This window comes from Notamacropus eugenii, chromosome 2 (assembly GCF_028372415.1).
Source record: "Notamacropus eugenii isolate mMacEug1 chromosome 2, mMacEug1.pri_v2, whole genome shotgun sequence".
Taxonomy (NCBI): Eukaryota; Metazoa; Chordata; class Mammalia; order Diprotodontia; family Macropodidae; genus Notamacropus; species Notamacropus eugenii.
This window is the reverse complement of record NC_092873.1, coordinates 317,705,796-317,714,064: the sequence shown is the minus strand read 5'-3', so window position 1 is coordinate 317,714,064 and position 8,269 is coordinate 317,705,796. Positions and strand designations below refer to the sequence as shown.

The window sequence follows — 8,269 nt, the reverse complement described above, 5'->3', positions numbered from 1 at the left end:
ACTTCATTGTCTTTTTTTTTTCCCTCAAGAACTGATTTTAATTGGGTAGATAACTGACTGAGGGAGTCTCATTTGTAACCAAGACGGAATTGACAGTGTGATGTTATTTTCACACTTTAAAAATATATCTGTATTACAGAAATTTGTAAATAGATACAAATATACATTAGTTTCCAAGGTCCTGTTTTCATTCCCTTGTTTCCCCCACAAGACCCTGTCAAACTGCCCCTACTCCAAATTCAGAAAGACCAACCTGTCCAAAAGAATTTCAGAATTAAAGGACTGATAAATACCAGTTAAACCAGGGGTAGGGAACCTTTGGCCTTGAGGAAACATGTGGCCCTTTAGGTCCTTAAGTATGGCCCTTGGACCGAATCCAAACTTCACAGAAATTCTGTATTAAACCAAGTTAAACCAAGAAAGTTTGACAATAGCATCATGTATCACTGGAGAATATTACAAAAGGAAAGCAGAGTTTTGACTTTAGATGATACCGGATTATTTAAAACTTATTTTTCTTGAAAAGTAGGCACTGATTTTTGAAAGGAAATTTGTTGTGTTGTTGATGTGTTTGTACTTTGTTCTTGAAGAGGACCATGACATTAAGATGATGACATAGCTTGCAGTTGACTTTGATTTGAGTGATGGAGGGCTGTGCAAGGTCACCGACCTCACTTTCTTCTCCTGAGCCATCTGGGTCCAGTCTTCTTATAGATAACTATGGAGCCAATATGGCTGATTAACATGTTCACTAGTATAAAGTAATCCAGTGCAGTAACAACTTAATCAAGTGTATCAAGTTGGATAATAATTGGTTTTGTGTAGAAGTCCTATTAGAGTTCAAGTTCACCCTTTCTGTACTGTAACTGTCTAGCATTATACAAGGTATCCTGCTGTTTAACTATTTTGCTATTTAAACTATACTTTAAAGGTAAGTGATTTTTAAAAAACAGTGAAAAATAGTTTTGATTAAAAATAAAGTAAGGGAGAGAAGAGGCATCATGTTATGTCATCCAAGATGTACATCCCAATCTTCCCCAAAGGAGGAATGCTAAATAGGGGGATGAGAGATGGCACTGGGGGTTACTCACTTTAGGGCACAGCTATAGAAGTGTAACTGGCAAATGGCATCAAGCCCTGAAAGGGGAGAAACAGCATAAGTTGGAGATGGAAAGTTGGGGTTGTATGTTGGTGGGAGAGGATATCCAGGGTTTGATGGGGGATGTTGGCTAGTGGAAATGATGCTGGGGGAGGTGGGACAGCAATGGGAGTTAGGAAGATGTACATCAAGGTGGTAAGGCAAGTATATGCTGGAGGCAGAGCCTCAAAGGCTAGTGCTTCTGTCTTCATTATGGATGTCTTAATATGCAAGAATTTCTAGTTGACATCCCAGTGATATAGCTGGAAGGTGGTGAGCATGGGAGTGGTGAGGAAGATGAGGTAGCTAATGTACCAGGGCAGAATGACTTGGAGGAGGAATTTGGACTTCTGGTAGATCTGCAGCCTCCACTGTATCAGTCTCTTCTCCTTCTCCCATTGAAACTGCAGCTGGGAGGGTTGGCTTATGTTCTGGAGACAAATTACAGGGAGTATTGATGGGTGGGTAGTCTCAATTTTGGGGATTTTAGATTTCCTTGTTGTCTTCCTTAGGAGAAACAACTACTCGTTGTTTAACCCGCCTGGGTGGGTGAAGGTGAGGAGACGGTTTCTTGGATGGTTATGTTTGATGCTATTGCTGCTCCTGTGTTGTTTGCTGGGACTCTTTCTCTTGTGGCTGTGACTGTTCATAACTTTGAGGTTGCTGGGATTTGTATTGAGGGCACTTAAGAGATGGTGCTTGCTGTAACTGATGAGAAGTATGATGAGGCATTTGCTATTTAACTTGTGAATAGAAATCCAGAATCTGGTGGCAGATGTCTTCTAGTAAATCAACAGGTATAGTCTGAACAAAGTGGTCCCACCATCTCTGTACATTGGTTTTGATGTCCATTCTTGTATTTCAAATTTGCATAAATTGCCTACTAAGTATAGAATTGTGACTGCTATGATCTCAGATTCCTATTGTAGTGATAATATAATCCGCAAGCTGTCATTTACAAATGTCCATGCTATTTGATCCAGTTTTTGAATTTTGTTTTTATAACTTGGAATTGTTTGGTATATTTGAGGAGGAATTGGTAGGGATGTTCCACTTGCAAATCGAAATTTATGGTCTGTAATAAGATCCTTTCTAGAACCATAACTTCTTCCTATGGGTCATCTCCAAACTGACCAAATTGTAAATTGTTTAATAAGCTACAAGCTGTTTTGATAACATCTTTACCTTTTTTTTTTTAGGAGTTTCTTCTATTTTCCCTACCAGAAAGAGACCACACAATCCTGTCACCTATTTTGGAAATTGATTGAAACATATAGAAGTGATGAAAATAAATTATTTTAGTAGTCAGAGTATAATTGTGTAGTCCCGAATGTGTTCCTACATCAAAGATGAACTTGGAACCCTCTTAGTGGTACCAGATTTTTGGAGTTGGATCCTGTCCTTCTATCCTTGGAGGTACATGTGTCATGTACCTCCAAGGAGGTACATGTTTTCATCCCAGTACCAGCATGGTTTTGTGTAGTCCAGGTTTGCTGAAGTTACTGAAGGGCTGGAATTTTCTTTATTCTCCTTCATTTGTTGAAATCAACTTGTCTTTATTCAAAAGGTTTCCAGAAAGTGTCAGAATTCTGTAACCTCATGAAAGCCTATTTAGGACATCTCTCATCACTCAGGGCGAAATGGAGCACAGCATCCTATTTGGGGGAAATGTGACCATTAAGTCCTAAACATAAAACATTTACTAAGTGGGAAGGCAAAAGCAAGAATCATCATCCATAGCATTTACTTAATAGAAGGCAAAAATAGGGATAATCAAAGCCTAACAGTCTACCCACAAACCTAGCTCATTCTTTTACCAATCACCATTTCCCAGTGTCTTTTGGAGGACAGGAGAAAAAGTGGGCACAAGCTTATAGAAACCTAGCAGTGAGTTATATAAAGAAACCAAAGTATCTGAGGCAAATCACAATTTTGGACTACAGAACTAGATGTCTGTGGTCTCTTTAGGGAACAGTATGCAACTACACATCACCTGCTCCTCTTCTAAGTCTTTCCATTCTCCTTCTGGAAGAGTTCATCAATGAACAAGTATTTATTAAATACCTGCATAAATACCAAGAACTGAGCTAGGTACTGGGGATGTAAGAATAGAGAATGATGTAATCCTTGCTCTCAATGTATTTATATTCAAATGAGAGACAATAAGAGCACACATAAATACTCATGCATAAATGTAAAATGAATAAATACAAAGGTATCTAAAGTCAGTTCATACAAGGTAGTTTGGATGAGAGGTATTAGTAGTTGGGGGGTGGGATTGGAAAGATAAAAGGCTTCATGCAGAAGATGATGCTTGATTTGTGTCTTAAAGAGAATGACTCTATGAGGCAGGGGTGAGGAAGGAGTATATTCTAGGAATCCTTTGAGATAGTCAGTGCCAAGCTGCTTCTCTGAGATGCTCAGGCTTCCGAAGCAGTAATACGCTCTGAGATCTGCATAGCTTCCCACCATGACTCCCTTGTTAGACACTGCTGAGGCAGTATGGCACTCTTTCAGTGAAAAGCAGTTTCCTCTGATTGGGACATCTGGAAAACTATTTAGGTTGACTCTCTATAGGCTTCGGGGAATTTTCCCTTCTTGAGCCATAGAGGAGAATAAAGGACAACATAGGACAACCTTTAAGAGGTCTCCCCTCTCTTGAGCTGGAGATAGAGATGGAGAGCAGGACAACCTTTTTCTCCCAGCTCTTCACACAAAAGAGCATGCTGCTTTCTCCAATCAGCTCCCAGCATCTACGGCTTTCCTGTTCTCAGCTCAGCATCAGCTGCAGAGTCTGCCCGTCTCTAGCCAGCTGGGCTCAGCATCTGCAAGATTCTCAGTTTCACTGGCTTTGTTGCTTTCTTTCAGCTCCTCTTCTCCCTGCTACTCAGCTCTGTTGACTTCTGTGTTTTGTCTTCAATAAACAACTTCTCTTATTGTCTTCTCAGCTGAGTTTTGAAAGAATTTCTGGTCTGGCTTCTCAAGGTATGGATTTCCAAGGCATTCCAGTCTGAAATCTCACTTCTGTCTTAGGTTGAGAAACCCCAAATCCATGTTTCTGTTAGATACAACACAAATAGTCTCCATATAATTTTATGTAGTTCCCTTCAAAGTTTTTCGATTTAGATTTTACTAAACTTCTAACTAAACAAAACTTCTAAGTACTAAAAATAGTTATATGCAAATTAGCTGCTGGGAAACATTTTATTACAGCCATCTATAACATGTCAGTACTTTTGCCTCTGAGATTCTTTTACTGAGGTCCTCTGAATACTTTTATCTGAGGAGCTGTTTCAGTATCAAGGAGCCTAAGGATATCCAGGTAGGAGGAGGAGGAGGATTAGTGCTATTTGCTACAATAGAGCTCAGTCAGAGAACTGAGGAACAAGAGAAACTGGGCCCAGGTGTGTGTGTGTGTGTGTGTGTGTGTGTGTGTGTGCACTCCACTAAATTTCAAGAAAGTAGCCTAGTATCCAACTGGGGCCACTTATGTGTTCCCTACAATCCTCAGAATCTATGTGGGATAGAGACCTAAGCTGGTGAACCCTGAAGCTTTGGCCTCAGTTGGCACCTTTGCTGGTATACTGCTATACGCTTGTAAGTAAGGTGGATTTTACTGTGTGTAAGGTGGATTATTCTTTCTTATAGTTTAGTTCTCAGGATCCATATCCATAACAATCTCTTGTTTCCAAGTGTTAAATATGAATTCTCATGATCATGGTTCAAAACATTTCCACAATGCTTGCACAGCATTATATAATGAAAAATAATGTAAACATTTGTGCTTAAAATGGTAAATATCTACTGTGATCGCATAGTGAGATATAATGGTGTGATAATGTAAACTTGAGGCTATTGCTGATAATATGCCTTCTTTGTCTGTTGCCCTATACAAGAAGTGGACGTTGGTCACTGAGTGGGGAAACCTTAGGGTTGAATGTACAAGCTGGAATGCTGTGAGTGCCTTGATTGACCCCCATCAAGGCTTGGGGAGAATCTGTGTTTGCCTCAACTGGCCCCCATTGAGGCTTGAGGAGATTTAGGGGAATGTACAAATTGTACCCATCTCAATTGACCCCATTGAGATGTAGGGGTAGTTACTCCCCCTTCATGCCAGCCCCTGCGAAAAGGGAGATTAGGGAATGCTGGAGGAGCTGGCGCTCCCATTATCAGCAACTCCCTTTGAGAAGACTATACAAGATTAATAATCAGATCCTTCCTGTCTGACCAGATTTAGAGTAAACCTGTACTAGCAGTCCTCTAGTGTCTCCACCTGTCTTACAACACTTCAGAAAGAACTGGAGTCCACACCATACAACTAGTAGGAATCTGCTGCCTGTAGCCTATCACTTCTTGAACAGGGGTACACGTCCCAGTGCCAAACCCTTGACTCTCACTCTCAATTCAGTTTTGCAGCTGGATTCTGTCATGCAGAAGCCATTGCAAATAGAGGGGAAGAAGAGAGAGAAATCCCTGCATAGCCTTTTGTGGAACTCTTCTAGAAGCAATTGGCAGCCAGGTAGCATAGTAGTTAGAACTCTTGGCCTGGTTCAAAAACCTGAATTCAAATACAGTCTCAGACACTAACTGTATGAGTCTGGGCAAGTCACTTTATCTCTCTCTGTCTCAATTTTCTCATCTATAAAATAGGCATCATAAGAGCACTTGCCTGGCAGGGCTGTTGTGAGAATCAAACGATAATATATGTAAAGCACTTAGCACAATGGCTGGCATATATTACTTACTATATAAACATATTATTACATATACATATAATATATACATAAATACATTATACTTATATAAATTATAGTATATAAATACTATAATTATTAATCCTAAAATCTGGCTATATTAATTCTTGCAGTTAGATTACTAGCAGGGTTGGCTCCTCAGTTTTTTTTTCTTTTCTTTCCTTTTTTTTTTGCCCTCACTCCCCTCCTCTATCAGTGAAGGGAAAGGGTACCTGGGTTCACCTACTGTCTTAGCCTTACATCCAGCAAATTGGCAAAAATGACAAAAGGTGGGATTGTTTCTTCTCCCTTCCCCTTCCATTTTCTCCTCTCCTTATCTTTTTGGGGGTTTACAGTTTGATTTCTTTCTTAAGGACCATATCTTGAACCCAAATCACTCTAGCTCTCATCAAATGGCCAACAATAGGTCCCAGCCCAACCATCACTTAGTGGTCATTGTTTGGGCCCTGATGACTCAGAGTAAATGTCAATAGCAATTATTTTTGTTTTGACCAGGAACTCTGAGGGTCTTCCCCTCCCAGACTGATTTTTTGTTGACTAGGTAAAAGGGGCCATTCTTTGCCTCCCTTCTTACCTAGCCTTTATCACTGAATGAATATTGCCTCAGTTACACTGAGACCTGGAAGAGTCCTTAGCTTAAAAAGGCCAAGATCTCCCATTGCATCCAGGACCATCTCCATTCATCTTGATCTGTATCTTGCTCCTGGACCCAGATGCTCTGGAGTAGAGAATGAGACTGGTGACTTTGCATTCCTCCTGATGTCATGGTCCTCTTTGAGAATGAAGGACAAGCAACAACCTGTTTCCCCTAGGCCTTATGACTTTTTACCATGTTCTTGACCTTCATCATGACATATATCCAGTCTTTTGTCAAATCTTGTAATTCTACCCTTCACAATGTCTTTCGTATATGTCCCCTTGTTGCCATTCATGTAGCCACAACTGTAGTATATCAGCTCTTGCATGGAATATTGCAATAGCCTGAAAATTGGCTCAAGTTTCTCTCTATTGCACTTAGCTGCCTAAGTGAGTTTTCTAAAGCATAGTTTGACCATGTAACTCTCCTATTCAGTAATGTCTAGCATCTCTCTGTTCCCTAGAGAAACAAATATTAACTCCTCTTTGGGGGATTTAAAGCCCAAATAACCTTGATATTTCCTACCTTTTCAGTCTTCTTATACTTTATTCCCCTTCACACATGGTATGGTACAGCTACACTGGCTCCTTTGCTGTTTCTCATCACATGACACTCTGAATTTTCACTGCCAGTCCCCCATGCTGAGAATACTCTCCCTCCCTCTGATTGCTAGCGTTCATGACTTCTTTCAAGACTCAAGCTGTACATATTCATATAAAAATATTTATAGCACCAGTGGCTAAGAATTGGAAATCAGAGGAATATCCATCAATTGGGGAAGGGCTAAACAGGCTGTGGCATGTGATTCTGATGGAATATTATTGTGCTATAAGAAATGACAAGTGGGATAGTTTCAGAAAAACCTGGAAAGACTTACATGAACTGATGCAAAGTGAAATGAGATGAACCAGGAGAACATTATGCACAGTAACAGCAATATTGTATGATGAACAACTGTGAATGACTCCGCTATTCTCAGCAATACGATGATCAAAGACAATTCCAAAGGATTAACAATGAAGATATACTATTTACCTCCAGAGAAAGAACTGATATTGTTTAAATACAAACTGAATACAAACTTTCTTTCATTATTTTTTTTTATTCAAGTCTTCTTGTACAAAATGACTAATATGGAAATGTTTTACATGATTGCACATGTATAAACTATATCTGATTGCTAGTTGTCTCGGGGAAGTGGAGGTACGGAACTTGGAATTCAAAACTTAAAAGAAAAGAAATTTTAAAAGTTGTTTTACTATGTAATTGAGGGGGAAAGAAAATATTATATATGAGAAAAAAGACTCACTCTGTACCCCATCTTCTACAAGAAGCCTTTCCTAATTCTCTCTATTGCTAGTTTCTCTAAGGTTATCTTCCAGTTATCTTTTGTACATACAGTCATTTCCTATTTTATCTCCCCAATTAAAATGTGAACTGCTTGAAAACAGGGAGCATGTTTTTGTTTTTCTTTGTATCCCTAGCACTTAGCATAATACCTGATATGCAGTAAGCATTTAATTAATGTTTGTTGCCTGTGTAGCAGACTGACTAAATTGTCCATGCCCTTTTACCTAAAGATTCCCACTAGTTGGCATATATTCCAAGGTTATTGACTTAAAAAAAGGCTCCATATACAACAAAATATTTAGAGCAGCACTTTTTGTGGTAGCAAAAAACTGGGGGGAAAAGTAGATGACCATCAATTGGGGAGTAGCTAAACATATTTTAGTGCATGAA

The 8,269-nt window shown here is 39.4% G+C and overlaps 1 pseudogene; it reads right to left on the bottom strand.

The window, feature by feature from the left end:
* Positions 1 to 1,087: 1,087 nt before the first annotated feature.
* LOC140523022 (cyclin-K pseudogene) lies at positions 1,088 to 2,674 on the bottom strand (annotated as a pseudogene).
* Between the last annotated feature and the right edge of the window lie 5,595 nt (positions 2,675 to 8,269).